At 35.2% G+C, this 26,177-nt stretch overlaps 1 protein-coding gene across 1 annotated transcript in view; it reads right to left on the reverse strand.

Annotated features, from left to right (window-relative positions):
* FIGN (fidgetin, microtubule severing factor) overlaps positions 1-26,177 on the reverse strand; it is a 126,733-nt gene that overhangs the window by 28,243 nt on the left and 72,313 nt on the right. The gene's annotated exons all lie outside the window — the stretch shown is intronic.

Here is a 26,177-nt window from a genome sequence, read left to right on the forward strand (position 1 = left end):
TTCTCCCCTAAAAAAAAAAAAAAAAACCTCATCTAATTTAATTGTAAAGAGAAAAGTATATTAAACAGCATTATACCCCTCCAGTAAACAAAACTGATTTTTTACAGATCTCAATAAGAATAGAATTTTTATGGATCCTCATTTAAAATTAATGTTGTTTGCTTGTTACTAAGAATAGCAAAGTAGAATTTATAGTGCAAAAAGAAATAATAATCATACATAAGGTAGAAGGTAAAATATATTTAAAAAAACATTTGAATGCTCTTTACCTGAGAAAAATTATTATAGGGACTAGCTAGGAATTGCTCTATATGCCTAAAATATGACTTTGCATTATTTACTATACTGGCTTAATTCTGAAATTTTTTTCTACACTTAAAATTTTTGATACTTAAAATATAGTATATTTATTTAACCATTTCAGTGTTACCATGACAGTTTCCAGAGAAAAGTTAAAAATTTTCAAGCAAGACCACTTCCCTGATGCGTATGTTGCAGTCTACAATTATAGGCTGTATTGTGTAGATTATGTTAAATGTAATAAATCTTCTATATGGTATAGGTTAAGCATGACAAACACATACATATTCCCTCAGATCTTTACAGGGGAAAAAATTCAGTCTGATGCCACAGTTATCATTTTCTACAGTGCTTTGAAGCCAACAGTCCACTCAAACCATGGCAGTAAGCTCCTCAGATAGATTGTCTTTACCCACAATATGTTTCAATATACATTTTCAAGAAAGCCTTGAAAATTCCATTACTTTCTTCAATGGGGGAATGAGCACAGATACACTGAAACCAAGTAGGAAACAGTTACACCATCAGCTACCACAGCAACAAAAAATCCAAAAGGTATAATTTTTCAAATACAAAATTAATTATTGTTCAACTAATAAAAGTTGTCTGTTCTAAATTCCTCAGTGAACACTGAAATCCATTAGGGATTCCTTTTCTATTTTTCCTAAGTATTTTATTGCTGATAACCTGACATTATAATATTTTAGGTTTTTGTAAACATCAATAAATATATACGGGAATATTTTATGCTTAGTTTGGGTTGACATGTGTTTCTTACAATATTGATATTGTTATTAATATTATCCAAGTGCTGCCTTTAGTGCTACAATTCTTACTCTGTTGAAAAACTATTTTATATGGAGCTACATATATGTATATATGCCTACACATGTATACAAAAAGTGTTTCCTGCAAGAAGTATCCTATTACCTTTACATTCACTATTATTTATTTACCTTTACTTTCATTTTCTTTAATTTTTTAAAATTTATTTTTAAAATTGGAACGCGATTATATATATTTATAGGGTACAGAGTTGACTATCAGTATTGGTGTACAGTATGTGATTATCAAATCAATATTATTAGCATGTTCATCATTACAAGTCATAACTATTCTTTGTGTCCCTTACCCAATTACTCTCTAACGCCCCTCCCCCTCCCCCTTTCCCACCTTTAACAACTATAGGTATGTTCTCTCCTTTTGAAAGTTCAACATTTTATTGTGGCTCTTCTTTTCTCTTCACTTCTCTTCTCTTCTCTTCTCTCCCCCCCATCTCTCTCCCTCCCTCCCCCCCACTTATGAGTGAGGACATGCACTATTTCTCTTTCTGTGTCTGGCTTATTTCACATAAGATAATTTTGTCCAAGCTCATCCATGTTGCTGCAAATGGTAGAATTTCATTCTCTTTTAAGGCTGTGTAGTATAACATTGTGTATATATACCACATTTTCCTTATCAAGTAGTCCGTCAATGGACGTTTAGGTTGGTTCCAGCTCTTGGCTATTGTAAATAGAGCTGCAATGAACATGGGAGTGCAGGTATTCTTTCGACATGAAGATTTCCCTTCCTTTGGGCAAATGCACAGAAGTGGGATTGCTAGATTGTATGGTAGTTCTATCTGTAGTTGTTTGAGAAAGATCCATACTATTTTCCATAATGGCTTTGCTAATTTACAGTCCCACCAACAGTGTAGAAGAATTCCCTCTTCTCTCCATATACTAAAATCAACTCAAAATGGATTATAGGCTTAAAAAACTCCTGCAAGAAAACATAGGGGGAACACTTCAGGATGTATGACTGGGCAAAGACTTTATGATTAAGACCCCAAAAGCACAAGCCAACAAAAGAAAAATAAATAAGTAAATGGAATTATATCAAACTAAATAGCTTCTGCACAGCAAAGGAAACAGAGTGAAAAGACAACCTACAGAATGGGAGAAAATATTTGCAAATTATACGTCTGACAAGGAATTAATATCCAGAATACACAAGGAACTCAAACAACCTCACAGTAAAAAACCAAATAATCCAATTTTAAAAATGGGCAAAGAAGCTGCATAGACATTTTTCAAAGTTAGACATACAAATGACCAACAAGTAAATGAAAAAGTGCTTGACATCACTAATAATCAGGAAAATGCAAATTAAAACCACATTGAGATATCATCTCACCCCAGCTAGACTGGTTATTATGAAAAAGACAGAAAATAACAAATGTTGGAAAGGATGTAGAGAAAAGGGAACTCTGTATTCACTTTTTTTTTCTTTTAATTAATTAATTTATTTTTTGACCAGTAAGGGGATCGCAACCCTCGGCACGGTGTGGTCCGCACCATGCTCAGCCAGTGAGTGCACGGGCCATCCCCTATATAGGATCCGAACCTGTGGCCTCAGCGCTACCAGCGCCACACTCTCCTGAGTGAGCCACAGGGCCAGCCCTGTATTCACTTTTAAAGTAAAAAGTTTCTGGAGAAAATTTTCGTCTGCTGAAAATTTCCATTAGCACATCATTATAAAATAGTAAACATTTTAATTATGAAAAAATCAATATGTTTAGTCAAATTATGGAAAATATTAAACTGAAAAATTTCACAACATTGAATTTAGGAACATTTTCATGGTTACGTAACAAAACTGCAAGAATTAGAAGATACAGTCAATTCCTAATCATTTTCATGAAAACCATTGGTTATTCATTTCATCATTTTCTTTCACCAGTACCATCTCTCATCCTGCCTTCATATTTTCCTAATACATGAGTATACATATATTCATGTGTGTGTGCATACATATGTATTTCTACACTTAGATTTCAATTCTTTTTATTTATACATCTTGGCTCAGGAAACAAATAATTGTTTAAAACAACTGATTTTAAATATATTTTACATGTTTAAGAGTCTGTTCTTAAAAAGTAAGTTTATACATTTCTCTGGAACTGGACTTGCTTATATGAAGAACATCTCTCTACTCAGTCTTGGAATTCGTTAATAAATCAAAACATATAGATATTAAAAAAAAAAATCCAACTGTTTGGATTCTGATGCCAGGTCTTTGAACTATATTTAGCTACAGAAAAGATAGGGTTAATAAATATCCCTGGCCAGTATGGGTGAGTTCTCTTACACTAAAGACAAAAAGCCAAAAGAAAATCCCTCCATGTGTACTTGATGAAATATTTAGAATAACACTGGAACCTCAAGACTCCTAAATAGTGATAAATACTAGAGAGCCCCAAAGAGCTTCTTCCTTGCCCCTTAACAGACTGCTTGGTATCAAGGGATCAGTGGGCTGGAAACCCACAGCTAGCCGTGAGGGACAGCACAGAAGGAACCATGTTTACTCTGTCAGAGGATGACACCAACTTTTAACATAAAACCTGCTAAGCAGGGTTTTATGCAGAGGGCTTCCTGAAACTCAGAGCACTCACCAATGAAGTTTATAAACTACGGTATGTATTAATCATGCTACACAGTCGGTTTCTGCCTTAGCTACTTGTGCAACGCATGTTAATAAGAGCTCTCTGCCTTGGATTTCTGTCAAATTTCATTTTGAAAATATAGAATTGTGCAGTTTAAAGTTACGTAAAGAAAAGAGTATCTACAGTTAACTTAATCATGCTGATTTTTGTATTTGACTTATTTGAGTTTGGAAATCCTAAAGGAGAACCTTAGAAATGAATAAAAAAATAAACAACCAAAGTTCCAATTTCTCATCACCAAATCACATAGCTTGAAAGGACTTTGGAGGCGATTTAGTTTAGCCCTTTCATTTTACAGTTGAGGGGGGAGATGCCCAGAGTTCTTCCATATCAGGAGCTGCAAAACCAGGCTTAGAACCTAGGCCTCCTCTACCAGACTAGTGGGCTTTCCATTACAATACTTTGGTTGCCTTACAGTTTTTCAGGAAATTAAAAATCCACATACTGGAACACAATTATAATTTCAAAGACAGTCCTCCAGAGACAAAGGAGTTGGAAATCGGATGAGAAAGAAGAAAATGGGATAACAATGGCAGCAAATTTCAAGTGTGGTACCATTAAAAAATCAGATTCAGTAGGTACAAAATATTCTCCTTAGAATTATAATATGACCTGTATTGGTAATGAATAGGAATGCGCTTATCATTCATTTTTTACGAAAAAAATCTAGTAAACTCTAAGGTCTTGCATTTATATAATCTATGTTCTTTAGACCACTCAGCCTCCAAATATTTCCAACAGAATTCATGTTTATACATTATGAAGTATGTCAGTAATAAAGAACACTGTCAAAACTGTATTATTAATCTGTTGTAACATAATCATATACCAACCTAACCTGATAGACTCATTTGGTTGTCATTTTAGGTGAACTATTCTAATTTTGATTACGATAGAATATTCTGACTTCAAACTTATGTTACTTGGGAATGGCTGAGTCATGACTTCCCAACATGTAAAATACACATTGCAAGTCTGTTTTCTGAAAGAACATTTACTCTCCAGCCATTCTGGTATGGTTTTATACACTATTAGCCTAGATTGATACTACTAGCATCCTAGTAATCCAACAAAAGTAATGACTGCATCCCAGAAGCTTCCAGAAATACCTGTAAACCCTGTGGGACAGTGACAACAATGCTAGATATAGGAGTAAGTCAGTCTGGGTAATTAGTCTCAGATCTGCTAATAATTAGTAGTGTTCACTTAGCACTTTGATGATCTGTTTCCTCATCTACAAATGGAGTTAACTTACCTTACGCTTGGCTTTCTTTATCCCTAAAAAGTTATGCTATGAAACTTACTCTAGGTATATAGAAATGGGACAGTGGGAGAGTGTCATGCATGTCTTATCTAGGATAACCTAGACTCTAAAAAATAATGTGGGTACTCAGGGGAAAGAACATCTAATAATGCATAGTAGACTTGGTTATAGATTCTACAAGAACTCTTAGTTCTCAAAGGCAGGTACTGAATATAACTCATATTTGTATCACCAGTAGCTAACACAGTTTTTGGCCCATGGTAGGTCCTCATAAATTGTATATTGAATGAAATCAAAATATGAAATTAAGAAGAAAATTTGATTTACAACAGCATCCACAAGAATAAAACACTTAGGAATAAATTTTTTTAAATAACTACAAAACTTATACTCTGAAAACTACAAAACATTGTTGAAAGAAATTAAATAAGATCAGAATAAATGGAAAAAGATCTCATGCTCATGGATTAAGAGACTTAATATTGTTTAAATGGCAATAATCCTCAAATTGATGTATAAATTCAATGTGATTCCTATCAGAATCCCAGCTTACTTCTTTGCAGAAAGTAATGCACTGATTTTAAAATTCATATGGAATTGCTGGGAGCCCAGAATAGTCAAAATAGTCTTTTAAAGAGAATAAAGTAGGAGGAGTCACACGTCTCAATCTCAAAACTTACTACAAAGCAATGGCACTCAAGACAGTGTGGTACTAGCCTAAGGACAGGCATATAGATCAGTGGAGTAGAATTGAAAGTCTAGACATAAACACATTTATGGCCAACTGATTTTCTCCAAGGGCATGAAGACCACTCAATAAAGCAAGCGTAGTCTTCTCAACAAATGATGATGGCACAATTATATAGCAACATGAAAAAGAATGAAGTTGGACCCCACTTTACGCCACATACAAAAAAATGTCAAAATGGATCATAAACCTAAATGTAAGAGCTAAACCTAAAGGTAAGAATTTCTCTTAGAAGGAAATGGGTAAATACTCATGACCCTGGATTGGGCAAAGAATTAATAGACATGACACCAAAAGCATGAGCAACAAAAGGAAAAAAAGAGAGACCAAAAGAAAAACTGGATTACATAAATTAAAAACTTTCTGCTTCATATGAAAAGTGAAAAGACAATTCACAAGAGAAAATATTTACTAACTATATATCTGATAAGGGACTTGTGTCTAAATATATTCAGATTTCTTACAACTGAATTATAAAAAGACAAATAGCCAATTAAAAAATGGCATTGATTTGAACAGACATTTCTCCAAGGAAGATAACCAAATAGCCAATAAGCACATGAAAAAAAATCATTAGTCATCAGGAAATGCAAATCAAACCACAGTGAAATACCACTTTCACACCCACTAGGATGGCTAGAATCAAAAAGATAATCACAATTGCTGATGAAGATGTTAGATTAAGTAAGAACCCTCATAAACTGCTTTTGGGAATGTAAAGTACAGCTACTTTGGACAACAATATTGCTGTACTCAAAGGGTTAATCACAGAGTTGCCAATGACTCAGTAATTCCACTCTTATGAATATACACAAGAAAAATGGATACATAAGTCCACACAGAAACTTATACATGAATGTACATAGCAGTGTTATTTACAATAGCTAAAAAGTAGAAATAATTCAAATATCCATCAGCTGATGATTGGATAAACAAAATGTGGTATCCACTGGAAAACCATTCAGCCATGAAAAGAGATGAAATACTGATACATGCTAGAACATGAAAGAATTTTGAAAAATTATCCTAAGTAAAAGAAGGCAGACAAAAATCACCATATATCATATGATTCAATCAATGAAAATGTCCAAAATAAGCAAATTCACAGTGATAAAAAGTAGATTAGTAGTTTCTTAGGGCTACAGCAAAGGGGGTGGGGAGGCAGTGAGGGGTGATAGCTAAAAGGCATAGGGTTTTTACTTGAGGTGAAAAATATTCTAAAGCCAACTATGATGACCATTGCACATAGCTGTGCAATTATTTAATTGTACACTTTAAATGGGTGAATTATATGGCATGTGAAAGATATTCCAATAAAACTGTTAAATAATTGTGTATTGGATGAATAAATAAACCTGAATATTGTAAGAGGGAGAAGTGGAATGGTATTCTAGGTAGATGGAACACTATATGCAAAGGCTTTGAAGGTATGAAAGGATATTATATGCTTAAGGAAGGAAAGAAGAGAGATGTGCCTAGATTATGAGGAATGTAGTATAATGGTAGTGGGAAATAAGATTGGTTTCCCATTCAAGAAAGGCCTTAGCATTAGCAACCAAAATCACATGACATTTGAGTAGAATGAGGAAAGCATCCCCCATTTTGAGTACTAGAAAAAAATCTGCTAACGATATAAAGAATACATTCATGGGCTGACCCCGTGGCTCACTCAGGAGAGTGCGGCGCTGGGAGCGCCAAGGCCGTGGGTTCGGATCCTATATAGGGATGGCCGGTGCGCTCACTGGCTGAGCGCGGTGCGGACGACACCAAGCCAAGGGTTACGATCCCCTTACCAGTCACACAAAAAAATACATTCACAATGACAATATATGCCAAACAAAATGGAGTTACTGGAAGTAAAACAGCAAATTAGATGAGGAGAAGAGAATTAGGTATTATGCTTCTTGGGGAAGATTTTGTACCTCCCCTCCATTCTCACTCTCAAGCCATGGTGATAGTGAACTTAACCTAGCTTCTAGTATCAGAAATCAGCTTAACCAGAATGAGCAGTGGGGCCCTTTGTATCCTTGACACTGAGTTGCTAACACTCTCTACCATATTCTCACTTCTGATCATCCCAGCAGGTGTAGATACAGGTCTGTGCTAAAAAATTTCCCTTCCTTCAGAACTGGGGCACATGGTCATGATCCAGAAACAATGGCTCTCAAGGTAAAGCTGGCTGTACCTACAAGAAAACAGGGCCTCTAAATGTATGTGTTTCTTAACTAGTCTCTTCTGATGAGTCTACCTCAAATAATGAAACTTGTGAATAAAGGATCTAAAAAGAAATTAGCATCTGAAAACAAATCAGATTTACTGAAAATAGTTGAAATGAATTATACACAGAAGTAAATGGCTGGCCCAAAGAACCAATCTAATTTTACACTACTAGCCACTGTATACAACACAAAAAATTTCATGTTGAATGTAAACTGTAAACAACACTAAATGTATTAGTATAATCATTAGCAGAAATCATTAGTTAATCATTAATTAATCTTCTCCATAGTTACTATCCTTATCTCTGGTGACCAACAGTTTTATAAAAATGTCATGAAATATAAAACTCATTCACACAGTCTTGGATTTGGAGGAAAAATTATTTTAAAGTATTTTTTGAATAAAACCTTTATTTTCATTTGCCATGTTCTTATTGGATAAAAACCTAATACATAATGTGCATGTAACTTTCCAGAGTGACGGCACAGTCATTAATAGAAAATTTGATCATTACAGGAAAGAGAAGCATTTGTAGCTATGCTGTGTTCTCCTTATGCAAATGTGATACGTGTACCTCATCTAGGTATTTAATGGGACATTTCTGCATTTTATGCTTAACTTTAGGTAACAGTTTTTAAAAATGAAAATTTTACACTACTGTGATGTCATCAGCCTGCAAGTTAAGAATGGTTTGTCTTCCAAAGATCAACTCAGTAGGTCAGGAATATCTTCTCATAGAAGTAATGTTTTAGATGAGATGGCTATATTTGCAGGCAAATTCTTACAGAATCATCTATTAAGTACTTTACATAAAAAATTAAGGTCTACTCCAGCTAACTTTGCTCACACTAGAGCACTGTTTGCATGAAATATGAGGCCGGAGTTACAAGTATGTAAGGCTAAAAGACTCATGGAATGGGCCCAAAGCTCAACAGCTACTTAAAAGAAGGCATATGCCAGTCATTCTCCGATTCTAGTGGACAAAAGTTCTTTGTACATGTGGAGTGACCCTCCAAACTTATTTCACTTCTGCTTGTAAGAATAAGTCATTATAAATCCAGGACAAGGACTGTAGTTGCATATTTAAATTGATCACTGTTATGTAGCAAATTCCAGTTGAAATTAAGAATGAAAGTTATTACTTTTCATTACTTCTGTGTATTAGCATATTAAAATAAATATGTAGTTGGGGATATATGGCTTTTGGTAACTGAATGGAAAGTTCCCTTTTCTGGTAATTGAAATTTTACTGTACTGTCAAATCAAGAGCAATTTACATTAAACAAACGAATCTGCTCAAAAACCTTCAGGTGTATTGTAAGACTAACATAATATAGTGCTATTATGTAAAATAAATGTTTTGTTCTATTGTAGTCTCTTTTGTTAACTAAAACTAAATTTATTCAAGTGTTGTTATGTGTATTTTAAAGTCATAGGCCATTGTTACCATGTCATTAAGCTCTTATAACAGAGACTCTAAATTGTAAAATGTTTTTGGACTTGATAAATTTCATCGAAAACATAAGCAGAGGTTATAGGTTAAAAAGATAACTAGGGGCTCATAACCAACATTTTACTTTTAGGAGTCCTAGTATGTCCAAAATTCTATAATAACAAATCTCAAGACTAATTTCATTTTTTCAAAAAATACAACTATAGCATATCTCAGTGAAATGACAATGAAAGTGAAAGTAATAAGAAAAAAAACTTCATGGAGTAGGATATATATGTGCCTCTTGGTCAAAAAACATTTCATTATAAACATTTAGTCAGTTTATGCACCATTCTATTGGAACAAGATAAACAGGACCAACACCATCTCTGTTGATAATACACTGATCTCACATTAATTTGATTGAAGGTGGCTTGCCAACATGTCTCACTTTCTCCATTTAAGAGCACTCACATAAGAAAAACAGTGATGTTTAGCAGATAGGCCTGGTGACACAATAGAACACAACTCATTGAAGAAGTGTAATTATAGTGATTACCTCAGAAAAGAGAGGAGACACACTGATGGGAAGAAGTAAACATCACCACAATTACTGGAGCCCAGTTCCCTTTGGGTGTACATAGAGGCATCCCAGACAACACCAGCCTAGCAATAAGACCACAGACAGCTTTCCAACTTAACAACACAAAAGCACTAAAGGCAAAGTGCTGGAACAAAGGCCCCCTCTGTTTTGGGTAAATTCGATATACCAAATAGATTAGTCACATAGAGAAGTCCTCCTTCCAGAATTAAAACTAGGTACAAGTGTCAGGAAAGTTTGCCCCAATGGAATATAATCTGCAAATGCTTTTTAAAGCTGTTATTTTGATGGCTCTGAAAAATAAACAATATGAAGTGTCTAGTTCTTTCAGGTGACAGTCTCATGAGACTAGTTCTAGAGGCAAGGGGGGTTCATTTCTGTCATTAATTAGGCATTCTATAATCTATTGGCATCAAAGCATCCAAGAATCGTATCATATGACAAAAGTAGGGGAACACCTCAGCTCTCACTAACTCCACTAGATTAGAGATAAAGTAGGAAAGAAAAATAGAGCTTGAAAAGGGCTCCAGAGCTCACCCTTGACTGCCTACATGAGGAAACGAGACTTCAATGGCTTGCCACCTTGCCTCCGATGGCACAGCAAGTCAGTGAAAGAGCAGTACTAACCAAAGGCCCCTGACTCCCAGTTCTGTGTTTTTCTACCATAACCTGATTATTTTTCAGTAACAAACTTTATAAAATAAGAGGAAAAATCTTCATATAAATTTGCACTGTAAAAGTTATAAAATACTTCAAAAGCATTTGAATCATCTTATTGCAGTGTTGTCAGTTCTCTGTGAGGTACCTAAAAATGTTTTAATGTCAGATATACAAACATACTTCAAAAAGTTCATGGAAGAATAGAATTAAAAGATTATATGAATCTCCATGAACATTCTGAAGATGCTTTGTATATGTACCTATATGAGTATATGTAGGTAAGTACACAGGGAGATGGAGAGAGAAAGGATGTGGGAGCCTGAGAGATAGGGGCTAAAATACTGGAAGTGTGATAGAGAGATTAATGAGTGCGAAAGCCAAAGAAAAAGTCACAGAAGAGAGACAGACACACACAGACACACACACATGCACAGGTGCATGGAGGTGGACAGAAAGACAGAGACAGTGATGTCTTAAATGGTTTGCCCAAAGTCAAAGAGCCAGTACTTATCAGAGCTGCACCTTAAAGCCAGTACTGAAATCCCAATGCCCCTGCTCCTTCCACAAACCATACGGAGGCTCCAAACCATCACAAGCAGAGGGGAATTAAAGTACAACTCTTTAATTTTGTTTTTGGCCCCCTTCCTGACCCCCAGTCTCACCGTAGGATAGGAAGATCAGAGTGAAATGGGTGGAATCTTAACAGAATCAAGCCTACTTTAGACTGCCTACTGTCTAAATGGTTAAGTCACATTTCTTTTTAAACCATTAGCTAAGTCCTGCCCTGGGAAATAAAATGTCAAGAGAAACTATCTTTTTCCTGTCATTAGGGATTTAATGACTTTTAAAACATGGTGTTTTCAACCTGGGATTCATGGAAGCACTTGGCTGTGTCTTGTTATTGTATGTAAGATTTAGAGCATATGGGCATTTTCCTAGAAAGATTCTCAGAGATCTCTGACTCAAGAATATTGAGCCACTGATTTATAATATAAGTTTGTGAAAGGACTAATGACACTATTTTTTTTTTTTTTTTTTGGTATGTGAAAAATAAACTACCTGAATAATCTGGACAAAATTAATAAATTTAGCAAACCAATGATAATAAATCTTTAGCTCTCCCAGGCCCTAAACACTTTTGTTTTAACTGTGACATATTTTCTCATTCTTTTTATTGTAGTTACTTTTAGATTGCAACTCTATTTATGAAAAGTATGCAAGAAGCTGAATTTCATTTTTAAAGAGCCATAGCCCAATTTATAACTAACTTAATGTCTGGGATAACACCTAATTGGTAGACTTTTTTCTCTTTTCTTTTTCTTTTTTTCTATAGCAAATTATATACAAAAACATAACTATATTTAATTCAAGTCTGTTCTTAATGGGCTAGTGTATTCATTGCCATTCAAACTGTGTTTTGAAGCTAGACCAAAGGCAATTCTCTCATATGTTGATACCTATAAAATTGCCAGAGTTCTTTGCTTCCAAATTAAAGCAGTATTATAAAGAGGACTCTCCTGCACTGTTCAAGTACAATATTAAAGACAAAAATTAGAAAACCAATACTGTAATAGCTCTTTTCCAAAATGGCCAATGAGCCACACTTGCCAGACTTTTTTGGTCCCTTTCCACAGTAAGTCAAGTCAGACTCTGTAATTCCCTTTCCCTAACAGAATGCAGAAGACACACTGAGCTAGCTCTAGTTGTAAACTTTAAGAAGTCCTGACAGCGTCTCCTTTTGGGGGCCTGATCTTTAATATAAGAAGTCTGTCACCAGGTTGCAGAGGCCACAAGGACAGGCCACAAAGAGAAGCCACAGGGACAGAAAGAGGCCCTGAGACTAATGCAAAGAGAGGCCCAGCTGTTCAGGGTCCCAGGCAAGCTTAGCCTTCCAGCAGTCCCACCAAGGTACCAGACATCCAAGTGACCATACTGGACATTCCAGCACATGAGTACTGTCATGACAGCAGCCCTGGCCAATGTCATTTTGAACTGCTCATTTGTACCTAGTCAAGGCACATCATCATAAGAAATAATAAATCATTATTGTTTTAATGAATTAACCTATTTTAACCTATTAGGTTTTGGAGTGTTTGGTTAAGAAGCAATAGATAATCAAAATGAAACCAAGGATAAAATGGCATAAATAGTGAGTTTGTAAGAGGAAATTTAGAAGATGATAAAGTATAAATAACTGAAGGCTTATCCCCGTTGAGCATGAAACAAAAACATTTACTAAAAACTAACTTGCTTATCATTTATCTTGTAAACCTCATGTATACACCGACAAAGAAAGTTTGAGTAACATTATTGCCCAAGGTCATGTAGCTAGAAAATTAGAAGAGCCAGAATTTAAAGACAGATTTGATTTCATGACCAAGATGTACACATTCCATTATACTGGGCAGGCCATGGAGAAGGAGGGCGGGAGGGAAGGAGGCTGAGACATAGAAGAGGCTTAAAATTTAATTACTTGTGATGAAAACCTTTCTTAAGCATACCCATACTTTTTAAAATAGAATATATATTCAAAGAGTTACTTGGTTCTATATTAAATGATCCCAAATGCTACACATATATAGCATATATAATATATAGCATACAGTATAAATACTATATGTATAATATATAGGTGTGTGTGTGTATATATATGTTTTTTAAATTCCTCTTTCTGATTTTATATATTTTCTGTTTACCTCTTGCTGTGAGGATGTGACCTGTCTCTAGTAGGTATGGAAAACTGGACAACCAGGCTTATATGATCTTTATAAAAAAAGATGGCTTCTAAGTGAGAAATTGGAGGGCTTTCCTATGTACGAAGAGCACGAGCTTTAGTGCATGTGCCTGCTAACATAAAATTTGATGTCTGGGGTAGCTAATGCTGCCAGAGAGGTAAATTCTAGATGAGAAAGTCGATAGTATAGCTACTGAATTACCCGCAATATTGTGACTTTGTATAGCAGTTAAAGAAGTAGTTTCTGCTGTAAAGAGCTCTAAGTCCTGAGGACAGCCTGAGAATTTTCAAACAGGGATCAATAGAGACCCAGCACTCTGCACCAATCCAACAAACAATGTTGTGCAGATACTGCAATTAAGTCTTTTCTGGCAAATACTAAATACTTAAACCTATCCTTTCACTGCTTCTATGTTTGACTTAGTTTGAAAACAAAAAGTTCTACTGTTCAAATACTTGTGAAAATCAGTGATTTGGGAGTGCACTGTGGTTGAGGAAGAGTGAGAAAGTTGTGGGATTATCTGGCATAGGTACCTTAAATATTTTGCTAACTTTTATGTTCTATGTACAATAAGAAATGTAATGCTTTTAAAAATGAGAGCTAACCTTTACTCAATAAAATTTACATTGTTGATACTCAGCTAGTGGCTACTGTATGACTCAAACAGCTATAATATTAGCAGTGCCTCTGAGCTCAATTCATTCTGTTTGGGAGATAAAAGACTTTTGTTAGCAAGTCATTACATCGTAGGCAAACATTTATGTTGCGTAACACTGGACTGTGTTATTGTTAGCATCAAGACATTCAGTAAGCTAAGGCTGCTCAAGAAGTTTCTAAAAAGCCGCAAAACTTATACCTAGTAATAATTGCTTCTTGCAAAGTGAACTTAGGGTATTCATTGATCAAAATATACACAGCTATCCTTAAAGGACATTCACAATTGCTATTGTCATACCTCCAGTTAGGCAGTTCCAATTGCTTAAAACTTTTGTAATGACTGCTTGGTTATGTTTGAATGAAGGTCACTTGCCCCTTCATTCATAGCTCATATAGTGCCTTTTGTACATATGGCTCAGGGTCCTTTACAAAGAACACTAATCAAGACACAAAATAACATTGTAGCAAATAATCTTGTCACAAATTCCATTACACAGTAAAAGCTAAATAAAAAATAATAGGTTTTCTGCCTATATTTAAAAATTTAGATCACTTAGTGTCAGGCAATTCAGAGAAAAGAATTCCACAAAAGAGAGGAAGGTGACAGGAACATATCCATTAACACACACACAAACACACACACTTTCACCAAATAAAAATGTTAACAATGAGCCTAGAAAATTAGTACCTTCCTTAGTGATAGAATTTTTCTAAATAATTTAAATATATTTTACCAAAAATTAGATAAATTGACTACTTTAAAGTTACTTATGACCAAATATGTTCACCCAAATTTAGGCAATAATATAACATCTCAATTTAAGGATTTATAAAGTCAAAATTCTTAGGTTAATTTGCATATGTTCTACTAGAGTAGTCCATGTAAACTTTGCTTGTTTAAGAAGAAAAGAAGTATGAATTGTTGCCATCCTCATCTCTCTGGCCTCACAAACACACTTTGAAATTCCAAAAGTCTATAATCTATAATTTTTCAAAAAATTTTGAAATTACTAAGTAATTTTCACTGTTTTTTTTTTTTAAAGACTTTTGAGTCCAATTATCATTTCTGTTTTATAGGTTAAAAAATATTGAGAATTTGGAGGAAATGAGTGACTTTAGCAAAACACACACACAGGGCATGTATAATTGACCAATTACTATAGAGCCAGGAATATTAATTGATTTTGCCTTCGATAGACTTAAATGTTTTGGTCAATTCTTTCTCCTTTTTCTTTTGGCCCCCTCCTTTTACTGGTATTTCACATGTAACTTATATGTAGTAATTTGAAGGAAAGTTTTTCGAAAAACAGTACTTGGCCCATAGTAAGCTTAATAAATATTGGAAGATTATATAAATAAGTGACCTCAACTCATATAGACCTAAATTCATTCAAACTGCACGTCCTCCTGTATGCACTCTCAAATATATACACACCAACCTAGTTTTAATAAATATATGTGTTCGATTCCATCATACTGTCTTTTGAAAACCTTAAGGTGCTGACCAATAATAGAAAATGGTACATTTTTAAGTCTATTCATTCTAATTCTTTATTTCATTCAACAGTTAAGCTTTGTCTAATACATGTAGTATAGCATAATGGTAATTAAGAAACAAGGTTTGGAGCCAGACCTCTGGAGTTTGGCTACTACTTACTAATCATATAAACACTGGCAATATAATTCACCGCTCTGTACCTGAGTTTTCTCATCTGTAAAGTGGCACCTACCTCATAGAATTGTGAAGATTAAATGAACATGTAGTGTGCTTAGAACAATGACTGTCATATAGTAAGCACTCAGTAAATATTAACTATTTCCATCACATTCCAGGCCCTGTGCTAGGTACTAGGAATGCAGTGGTAAAAAAGAATAGGCACAGTCTCCAGCCTTGCTAAACATTCAATCTAATTCTTGAACTTCATGCACTATTTTCTCTTATTAAAATATATTATACAAAAGTAATTTCCGGTAATGGGTACGTTGCAAGTATGAATCTGGCCCTCATATCATGGGTATGGGGGGCAACAATTAGCTTTGTACCTCATGAAATCCCTCCCCAGTCCAGGCAAGTGTATGCAGCCCAGAGAGGCCCACACCCAGAAAGGCCCTCACCCAGAGAGGCCCCAGAGCCGCCACCGGCACTTGCACCAAAGCAAACATGCGCCAGAGCAGGTAGCCACCAATGCAGGACCCCTCCCCAGCCCAGAAGAGTGGGCACATCACAGTGAGGCCCTAAAGGCCGCAGGCCCTCAGGGCCCGATCCACCCACATGGGAACAGGTAGGTGCCGCTGCTGGACTCCCAGCCCAGTCCAGTCCCCATGGCCCAGAAACGCCCAAGCCTCCTGCCCACAGGCACCGGGGCAGCAGTGCCAAACTGGCCAGCCTGGCAAGCTCTTAGCCAGACATCAGGGTCGAATGAGTGGACTGTGAAACCCCCTGACACAATGACTAAACACCAAAGGAAAGATACCAGAAATATGAAAAATGAAGAAAGTACACCACCAAAGGGTAATAATAACTCTCAAGCTGTACATCCTATAGAACAAGAAGCCGTCGAAATGACTGACAAGAAATTTTGAGGGATAATTCTAAGAAAACTAAATGAAGTACAAGAAAACTCAGCTAGACAACATGATGAAATGAGGAAAAGTATACAGCACCTGAAAGAAGAAATGTACAAGGAAATCAATGCCCTGGAAAAGAATGTAGCAGAGCTTGTGGAGCTGAAGAATTCACTCAATGAAATAAAAAACACAACAGAGAGTTTAACCAGCAGGAAGAAGCAGAAGAGAGAACTTCTGACCTTGAAGATGGGCTGTTTCAAATAACACAAGCGGACAAAAAGAAAGAAAAAAGAATTTAAAACATTGAAGAAAATCTAAGAGAGATAACAGACAACCTAAAGTGCTGAAATATCCAAATCATGGGTATTCCAGAAGGGGAGGAAAAAGGAGATTGCACTGAAAACATATTCAACAAAATAGGGGCAGAAAACTTCCCAGGTATAGGGAAAGACACAGATCTTAAGATTCAGGAAGCTCAAAGATCCCCAAACATATTCAACCCAAAAAGGTCCTCTCCAAGACATGTTATAGTCAAATTGACAAAACTCAAAGACAAAGAGAGAATCTTAAAAGCTGCAAGAGAGAAGTGTTAAGTCACTTATACGGGAGCCCCAATCAGACTAACATGAGACTTTTTATCACAAACCCTAAAAGCCAGAAAGGAATGGGATGATATATTCAAAATACTAAAAGACAGAGATTGCCAGCCAAGAATACTTTACCCAGCAAGGCTATCCTTCTGAAATGAAGGGAAAATAGTATATTTCTCAGACAAACAAAAACTGCGGGAATTCATTACCACACTACCAGCCTTACAAGAAATTCTCAAGGGAGTCCTGGGTTTGGTACCTGAAAAATAACTACCATTACCATAAAAACTCAAGAAAAATCAAAACCCACTAGTAAAATAAAAATGCTAACAATGAAGAGAGAAAAAGTAAGGTTTATATAGCACCCTAAGAAACCAACAAATAAAGAAGGCAAACAGTAAATCAGAAAGAAAGTAACAAAAGACACTTAGGACATCCAAACAAAAATCAATAAAATTCTAGGAGTAAATCAACAATTTTCAATAAGAACTCTTAATATAAAAGGATTAAATTCCCCATTCAAAAGACACAGACTGACTGACTGGATTGAAAAGGTGGATCTAACTATATGCTGCCTTCAAGAGACTCACCTCACCTTTAAAGACACATATAAACTAAGAGTGAAAGGATGGAAAAAGATATACCATGCAAATAGAAATGAAAAATGAGCCAGAGTATCTATCCTTATATCTGATAAAATAGACTTTAAACCAAAAACCATAAAAAGAGATAAAGAAGGCCACTATATAATGATAAAAGGATTTATCCATCAAGAAGACATAACAATCATAAATATATGTGCACCCAACCTCAGAGCAGCCAGATTTATAAAGCAAACACTATTAGACCTAAAGAGTGAGATAGACACTAATACCATAATAGCAGGGGACCTGAACACCCCACTATCAATATTGTTCAGATCATCTAGGCTAAGAATCAGCAGAGAAACACAAGATCTAAACAACATTTTAGACCAATTGAACTTGGCAGATATCTACAGAACATTCCATCCAACAACCTCAGAATATTCATTCTTCTCATCAGCACATGGAAATTCTCCTGAATAGATCACGTTAGGTCACAAATCAAGTCTCAACAAATTTTTAAAAATTGGAATTATTCCATGTATTTTTTCAGATCACAATGGATTAAAATTAGAAATCAGTAACAAACAAAATTCTGGAAACTATACAAACACATGGAAATCAAACAGCATTCTACTTAATGACATATGGGTCCAAGAAGGAATTAAACAGGAACTCAAAAAATTTCTTGAAACTAATGAAAATAATGACACATCGTATCAAAACCTGTGGGATACTGCAAAAGCAGTACTAAGGGGGAAATTTATCACATTAAATGCTTACTTCAGAAAAATGGAAAGATGGCAAGTAAAAAACCTAACACTTCACCTTAAAGAACTAGAAAAACAAGAACAATTCAAACCCAAAGTTAGCAGATGGAAAGACATCATTAAGATCAGAGCCAAACTTAATGAAATAGAAACCCCTCCAAAAATACAAAAGATCAATGAATCAAAAAGCTGGTTTTTGAAAAGATAAATACAATTGACAAACCATTAGAAAGGCTAACTAAAAAAAGAAGAGAGAAGACCCTAATAAAAAAAATTACAAATGAAAAAGGTGATATTACAACTGATACCTCAGAAAGACAAGAAATCATTAGTGACTACAATAAACAATGATATGCCAACAAATTTGAAAATCTGGAGGAAATGGATAAATTTCTGGATACTCACAAACTACCAAAAGAGAGCCAAGAAGATGTAGAAAGTCTGAACAGACCAATAACAATAAAAGAGTTTGAAGCTGTTATCAGAAGGCTCTCAACAAAGAAAAGCCCAGGACCAGATGGGTTCACTGCAGAATTCTACCAAACCTTCAAAGAGGAATTGACACCAATTCTCTACAAACTATTCCAAAAGATCAAAACAGAGGCAATTCTCCCAAACTCATTCTATGAAGCAAACATCACCCTGATACCAAAACCAGACAAAGATATTACAAAAAAAGAAAACTATGGGCCAATATCCTTAATGAATATTGATGCAAAAATTCTCAATAAAATACTAGCCAACAGAATAGAGCAACACATATGCAAAATTATACACCATGATCAAGTGGTATTCATCCCAGGAATGCAAGGTTGGTTCAACATATGCAAATCAATAAATGTGATACACCATATCAATAAAATCAAACACAAAGACCATATGATCATCTCTATAGATGCTGAAAAAGCACTCGACAAAATTCAACATGTGTTCATGATAAAGACTCTATGAGTTAGGTATAGACAGAAAGTATCTCAACATAATTAAAGCCATATATGATAAGCCCACTGCCAATATCATCCTGAATGGGGAAAAGCTGGAAGCTTTTCCTTTAAGAACTGGAACTAGACAAGGATGCCCACTCTAACCAATCCTATTCAACATAGTGTTGGGCATACTCTCGGCACAATCAGAGAAGAGAGGAAATAAAGGGTATCCAGATTGGAAAAGATGAGGTCAAACTGTCCCTGTTTGCAGATGACATGATCCATAAATTGAACAGCCTAAAGCCTCTACAAAAATACTCTTAGAGTTGATAAATGTTTTCAGTGAAGTTGCAGGATACATAATCAAGACACAAAAATCAGTAACATTTCTATACTCCAATAGTGAACATGCAGAAAAAGAAATCAAGAAAGCCTGCCCATTTACAATAGCCACCAAAAAATAAAATACTTAGGAATAAAGTTAACCAAGGATGTGAAAAATCTCTACAATGAGAACTACAAACCTCTGCTGAGAGAAATTAGAGAGGACACAAGAAGATGGAAAGATATCTCATGCTCTTGGGATGAATCAACATTGTGAAAATGTCCATACTACCCAAAGTGATCTACAAATTCAATGCAATCCCCATCAAAATTCCAATGACATTTTTCTCAGAAATGGAAAAAAAAAACTATCCAGACATTTATATGGAATAATAAAAGACCATGCATAGCCAAAGCAATTCTGAGCAAAAAAAATAAAGCTGGAGGCATAACACTACCTGACTTTAAGCTATACTACAAAGCTATAATAACCAAAACAGTATGGTACTGGCATAAAAACAGACACACTGACCAATGGAATAGAATAGAGAATCCAGAAATCAACCCACACACCTACAGCCATCTGATCTTTGACAAAGGCACCGAGCCTATACACTGGGGAAGAGACTGCCTCTTCAGCAAATGGTGCTGGGATAACTGGATATCCATATGCAGGAGAATGAACCTAGACTCATACCTCTCAACATATACTAAAGTCAGCTCAAAATGGATTAAAGAACTACACCCTGAAACAATACAACTTCTTAAAGAAAACATAGGAGAAACACTTCAGGAAGTAGGATTGGGCATAGACTTCATGAATACGACCCCAAAAGCATGAGCAACCAAAGGAAAAATAAACAAATGGGATTATATCAAACTAAAAAGCTTCTGAACAGCAAAAGAAACATTAACAGACTTAAAAGACAACCAACAGAGTGGGAGAAAATATTTGTGAAATATACATCCAACAAAGGATTAATATCCAGAATATACAAGACCCTGAAACAATTTTCCAGCAAAAAAACAAGTAACCCAATTAAAAAATGGGCAAAGGAGCTAAATGGGCATTTCTCAAAGGAAGATACATGAAGGGCCAACAGACACATGAAAAAATGCTCAACAGCACTCAGCATTCAGGAAATGCAAATCAAAACCACACTGAGATACCATCTCACTCCAGTTAGTATGGCTAATATCCAAAAGACTGTAAATAATAAATGCTTATGAGGTTGTCGAGAAAATGGAACTCTCATACACTGTTGGTGGGACTGCAAAATGGTGCAGCCTTTATGGAAAATGGTATGGAGGTTCCTCAAACAATTGCAGATAGATCTACCACATGACCCAGCTATTCCACTGTTGGGTATATACCCAAAGGAATGGAAATCATAAAGTCGAAGGTATACCTGTTCTCCAGTGTTCATTGCAGGTCTATTTACAATAGCCAAGAGTTGGAACCAGCCTAAATGCCCATCATCAGATGAGTGGATATGGAAAATGTGGTATATATACACAACGGAATACTACTCTGCTATAAAAAAGAATGAAATATTGCCATTCACAACAACACGGATGGACTTAGAGAATGTTATATTAAGTGAAACTAGTCAGACACAGAAAGAGAAATACCACATTTTCTCTTATTTGTGGGAGCTAAAAATAAATAAATAAATACACAAACAAATGGTGGGGGCAGGAAGAAGACACAACAATCACAATTACTTGAAGTCGTTAAGAAAAGCGAACAGAAAGGATATTTTGTTGGGAGGGAGGGCGGTGAGAGGATTCTGTAAAGGGACACAAAAGTCAACCACACTGTATATTGATAAAATAAAATTAAATTTAAAAAATTAAAAAATTACAAAATTGAAAAATAAAATATATTATAAAGTTACTACTTAAAAGTGGGGAAAACTTTTTGAAAAAGTATTTTGGATATCAAATTAAAGGAAATATTTTGCTTCATTTAAAGCTTTATATATTGCTGCTTCTATTAAGGGTAAAACTGTGTGACAATATGCTATCAATTTTTTCTAGAACCAAATTATGGTTTCAGTTTATTTTGTGATTTATTGATTACCTTAAAGCATTGGTATTAATATTTTAAAATATCATTGCTAATGTTTTATATCAGGAAGTTATCTATTTTAAGTATGCCATTTAAAAATATTTATGTGATCTTAATCTATTTGGGGCAATCCCATCCCCTTGCCAATGAATTTCTATCTGTAAGATGAAAAACAATGCCAAAAAAAAAAAAAAAAAAAAAATTCTGTGCAACTGAAATTTACTTTATAGAAGTTTTTTTTTTTTTTTTTTTTTTTTTTTTTAGAAACACTTTCACACATGTGTACATGTATTTTTTTTTTTTCTTTATCTTGAAAATAACAGAAAGGCAATAGGATTTTTTTTTTTTAAAGGTCTATGCCTAATGTTACCTAAGCAGTCCTTGGTTCTGGATTTAAGTTTGCGTAAATGTCTTGTTAAGTTGAAGCAAAGTGCCAATATGAATGTAAGAAGAATCTGAAAACTACAGTCTCCATAGGTCTTGTTTTGAACAGGTGAGAGTCATGACTGATGGAATAATCCTGAGAATTTGGAGGGAGGTGGAAAATACGTTTTCCCATATAATTTCACTAACTGTTGTTCTTACTCTCCCCTTCCTATCATTTATCTCATTCCATTTCTAGAACTATCATAAAGATTGCATTACTGAACCCTGGACAGAGTGTTGTGCAGTGTTTAATATGCTATGTAATTATCTGTATTTGAAAGGAGATATATTGGAATGACCAAAAGTTCTTGTTAAATTGTAATTTTTTATAGGCTTTTGGTACAGTACTTGGGCTAAGAAAAGATATGTTATTGCTGAAGATGTTGACATATTAATCAGGATTTCACTTAACATCAAGAGTATCAATGTTGGACTCTAGACAACAATTTGTTTAAGGTAGTTGGGACTCTGACTCACTTTTAATCTTGGTAATAGCAATTAAGGTATAATTCAGGGTTGTATTTAACTTTTAAACACTAAGAAGATCAGCATGAAATGGATTACTATGGCTTTTTAAAGAGGAAGGGGAAAGGCAAGGAAATAAACCTCCATTATGTGCTAGGCTCTATGACTAGTTATTTTTCACAGGCCCTCACATTTAGTCATTTCACTTAAAAAGTGTGAAAAAAGCAAAGTAGTGATATTTTATTAATTCACAAAGGAGGAGAGTACTAGCAGGAGACTGATAAATTGTTGAGGGCATTCCAGCCTGGATTGGGAAGTTGGACCTTCTAGTAAGCTTACCATCTCTGTTATCATAAGACTTTATGCTCAAACATATCCCATATTAAAAAATGTGTGTGTGTGTGTGTGTGTATGTACAGATATGTACATACTAAAGAGACTTTTTATTCCATTCTAAGAAATGGTCTCCAAGTTAGAAAATACAATATCACAGGCCATGACCTTCTTTCAAGATGAAGTAGCCAAGACTTGACAAACCATATGACTTTTGGATGTAGCTGGTAGCCCAAATGGCTCCTTGACATTCATTTAACAAACTTCATATATATTAAGCACCTATCTTTGCCAGGTACCTGAGATACAGAAAAAAATTTCATAACCTCAAAGACCTCATAGTCCAATGATGGAGACAAGATCACAAATAATTATTAGATAATGTGGTAAAGACTGTAACAGAAAAAAGATGACAGTAACTATACAGCCCCTGATAGGTTTTCAGTTGCCACTGGAAATATGATACGCACAGTTTGGAAACATCATACACATATCCCCTCCACATTCCTAGCCTCTGCCATCAAATTCTTCTAGCAGCTTTTGTCACTAATCATATCTTTCTCACTGAAAAGATGATCACATTTTTCTAATTCATGAGTGATGAATCCATTTTGATATGTTGTATTGAAGAATTAGATTATATTCCAGACTCTTGTGGCTGTTGTTATCTCTTTCACACATGTATCTTGGTTTTTCAGAGACAAATATGTGGTTTAAGCTCTTGTGATTATAATGTCTGCTATAATGAAACATCCACCACACTACACAAACACACACACCTCCCCCCAACTCCCAACCCCCCCCCCTCCGCCCAACATTCGCAAAGATAAGTCCTTCTCTAAACACTCCAGGAAGAAAAGACATTTCAGTTCCCACTAATAATCTGCAGGTACTTACAGTATAAGTGGGCTGAGCCTGGGGAGTCTTTCATTGCTTCTTCAACACCTTTTACAACAACTCTTTTAACAATGTCAAATTAGATCAAGGTTAAGAACACTATTTTGAATAAAATAATTCAGATTAGGAAAAAGCAGGTTTCCTTTTGCAAATAATCAAATACATAATTAGTGTTAGCAACCAAATATAACATTTACCCAAGACTGTTCATGTACAAAATAAATAAATACTTAAAATTATTACTTAGTTAATATTACCCCCTAGTTGCTGACTATTACCCTTGGAGATATCTGGAGATAATTATGTAGCTGTGTAAGTTTTTCCTTGGTGTTGATGAATGATCGTCTTATACTATTTATCTGATATCACGAGTTCTAAATATACAGAAGCTTAAAGGTAAGCACTGTAACATTTTACCCAGAATCAGAGCTATATTAGAAGAAAAACTTTTATGGTTATAATGAAACAATGAGAAAAATAGGAAGGTATCCCATAAAAATATAAAACTTGAAAGGCTAAAGGCCTCAGAACATCTAGGTTCTGGAACTAATCCAGGCCCTTACTTGTAGCTGACCAAGACAGGTCCCACTCCTGGAAGGGCTCATCAAGCCAAACTTCTGTTGCATGCCATGGCTGGGAAGATTACATTGCATCCACCTCCCCAATCAGAAAAACTGGGACACCAGAGATGGCATGAGAGCTTGGGTTAGAAAGCTACTGAGGAGTCAGAAGCTAAGCTACCAAAAGATTAAAATTGCTTCTAAAAGGAATTATTTTCTTCTGTTTCATCAATAAGGAGGCAGGCGCCTCTGTACCATTTCACAGGGTGGAGATGCTTTCTAGAGTTAGATTGTCAAGAGCTGCTTTTAAAAATAGCAGTACTCTTATCATAGTAAAACTCGCCTGCTGAGTCAAAAGGAAAGTCGGTCTCATCTAATTTTAGAGCCCAGGAAGAATTTAAAATGTAAAGATGCCTGGCATGTTTCCAGCTGTTGGCTACTACAGATACTTTTAAATTTCCACTTTTTATTGATCTGAAAGTATATGGATAAGCAGATATATACTATGAATGGAAAACAGAAAGAAAGCTATCTTTAAAAGTCCAATAGGCTGAAAACAAACAATAAGAAATCTGTACTTTTCTTCTGTCCATCTGAAGAATCTGACTTTACTAAATCCCCTTACTGGAGGAATAAAGACTCCACAAATGGGTACCAAGGCATGTCTCCTGCTTATGATGATGGAGGAGAAAATTCCAAAAAAAGAAATATTTCCAATAAGGACTCTGAATCTAATGCTAATTTGATGTTAAGTCCACCTTTCTCCTAATCCCCATTGATTTTTATTCAGTTCAATTTGAAGCCCTCGTCGAACTCTGTTTTAGGAAGCCTCTTCACTCTCAACAAATTTAATTAGCAGGGATGATACAATAGGTTCTCCAGTGGTAAATAACCAGCCTGTAAACAAACATTGATAAACTCTAATGGAAAAATGTGACATAAAATGCATAGAATGTGTCAGAAGAGTCATATCCTTGCATGATTTTGGGATCATGCTGTCAGCCAGAGGGGTGCATGTTTGCATAAGTGTGTGTGTATGTGTGCATGTGTGTGTGTTTGGATAGGGTTCTCCCAAAGTTGCTGAGTGAAGCTGAAAATTCAAGAGGAATTCCACAGTAGTCATATAAAACAAAAGAGAAGCCTCACGTCATTAAGAGAAGCCTGCATGTAACCAGCAATGAGTTCTCTCACTTGGCCTGACACAGTGGTAAGAGGGAGGCTGAATCCCTTTCTACACATTTTAGTAGGTCATGACAAATAGGGTAGAATTTAAGGAGAATTATTCATATTTGAAAAAAAAGATTTCACAAATATGTAATAGTACATTGCACAATGTATTCAATTTGAGATTCTGAAAATTGTAGATACATATGGTAATTTTGTGATTTCGAAGCTTAAGAATGAAGTGCAAATTGTAGTTAGAGCTCATTTTCCCAGATTTAATAAAACCTACAAGTTGGGAGTAATGTAACAACACTGCCTGCCTATTCCAGGGGTTCCTGGAGAGGCGAGGAACTAAAGGAAAAGAGGGAAGAAAGACTAGAAAACCATTAGCATCAGGA

This window comes from Cynocephalus volans, chromosome 1, assembly GCF_027409185.1.
Source record: "Cynocephalus volans isolate mCynVol1 chromosome 1, mCynVol1.pri, whole genome shotgun sequence".
In the NCBI taxonomy this organism is placed as follows: Eukaryota; Metazoa; Chordata; class Mammalia; order Dermoptera; family Cynocephalidae; genus Cynocephalus; species Cynocephalus volans.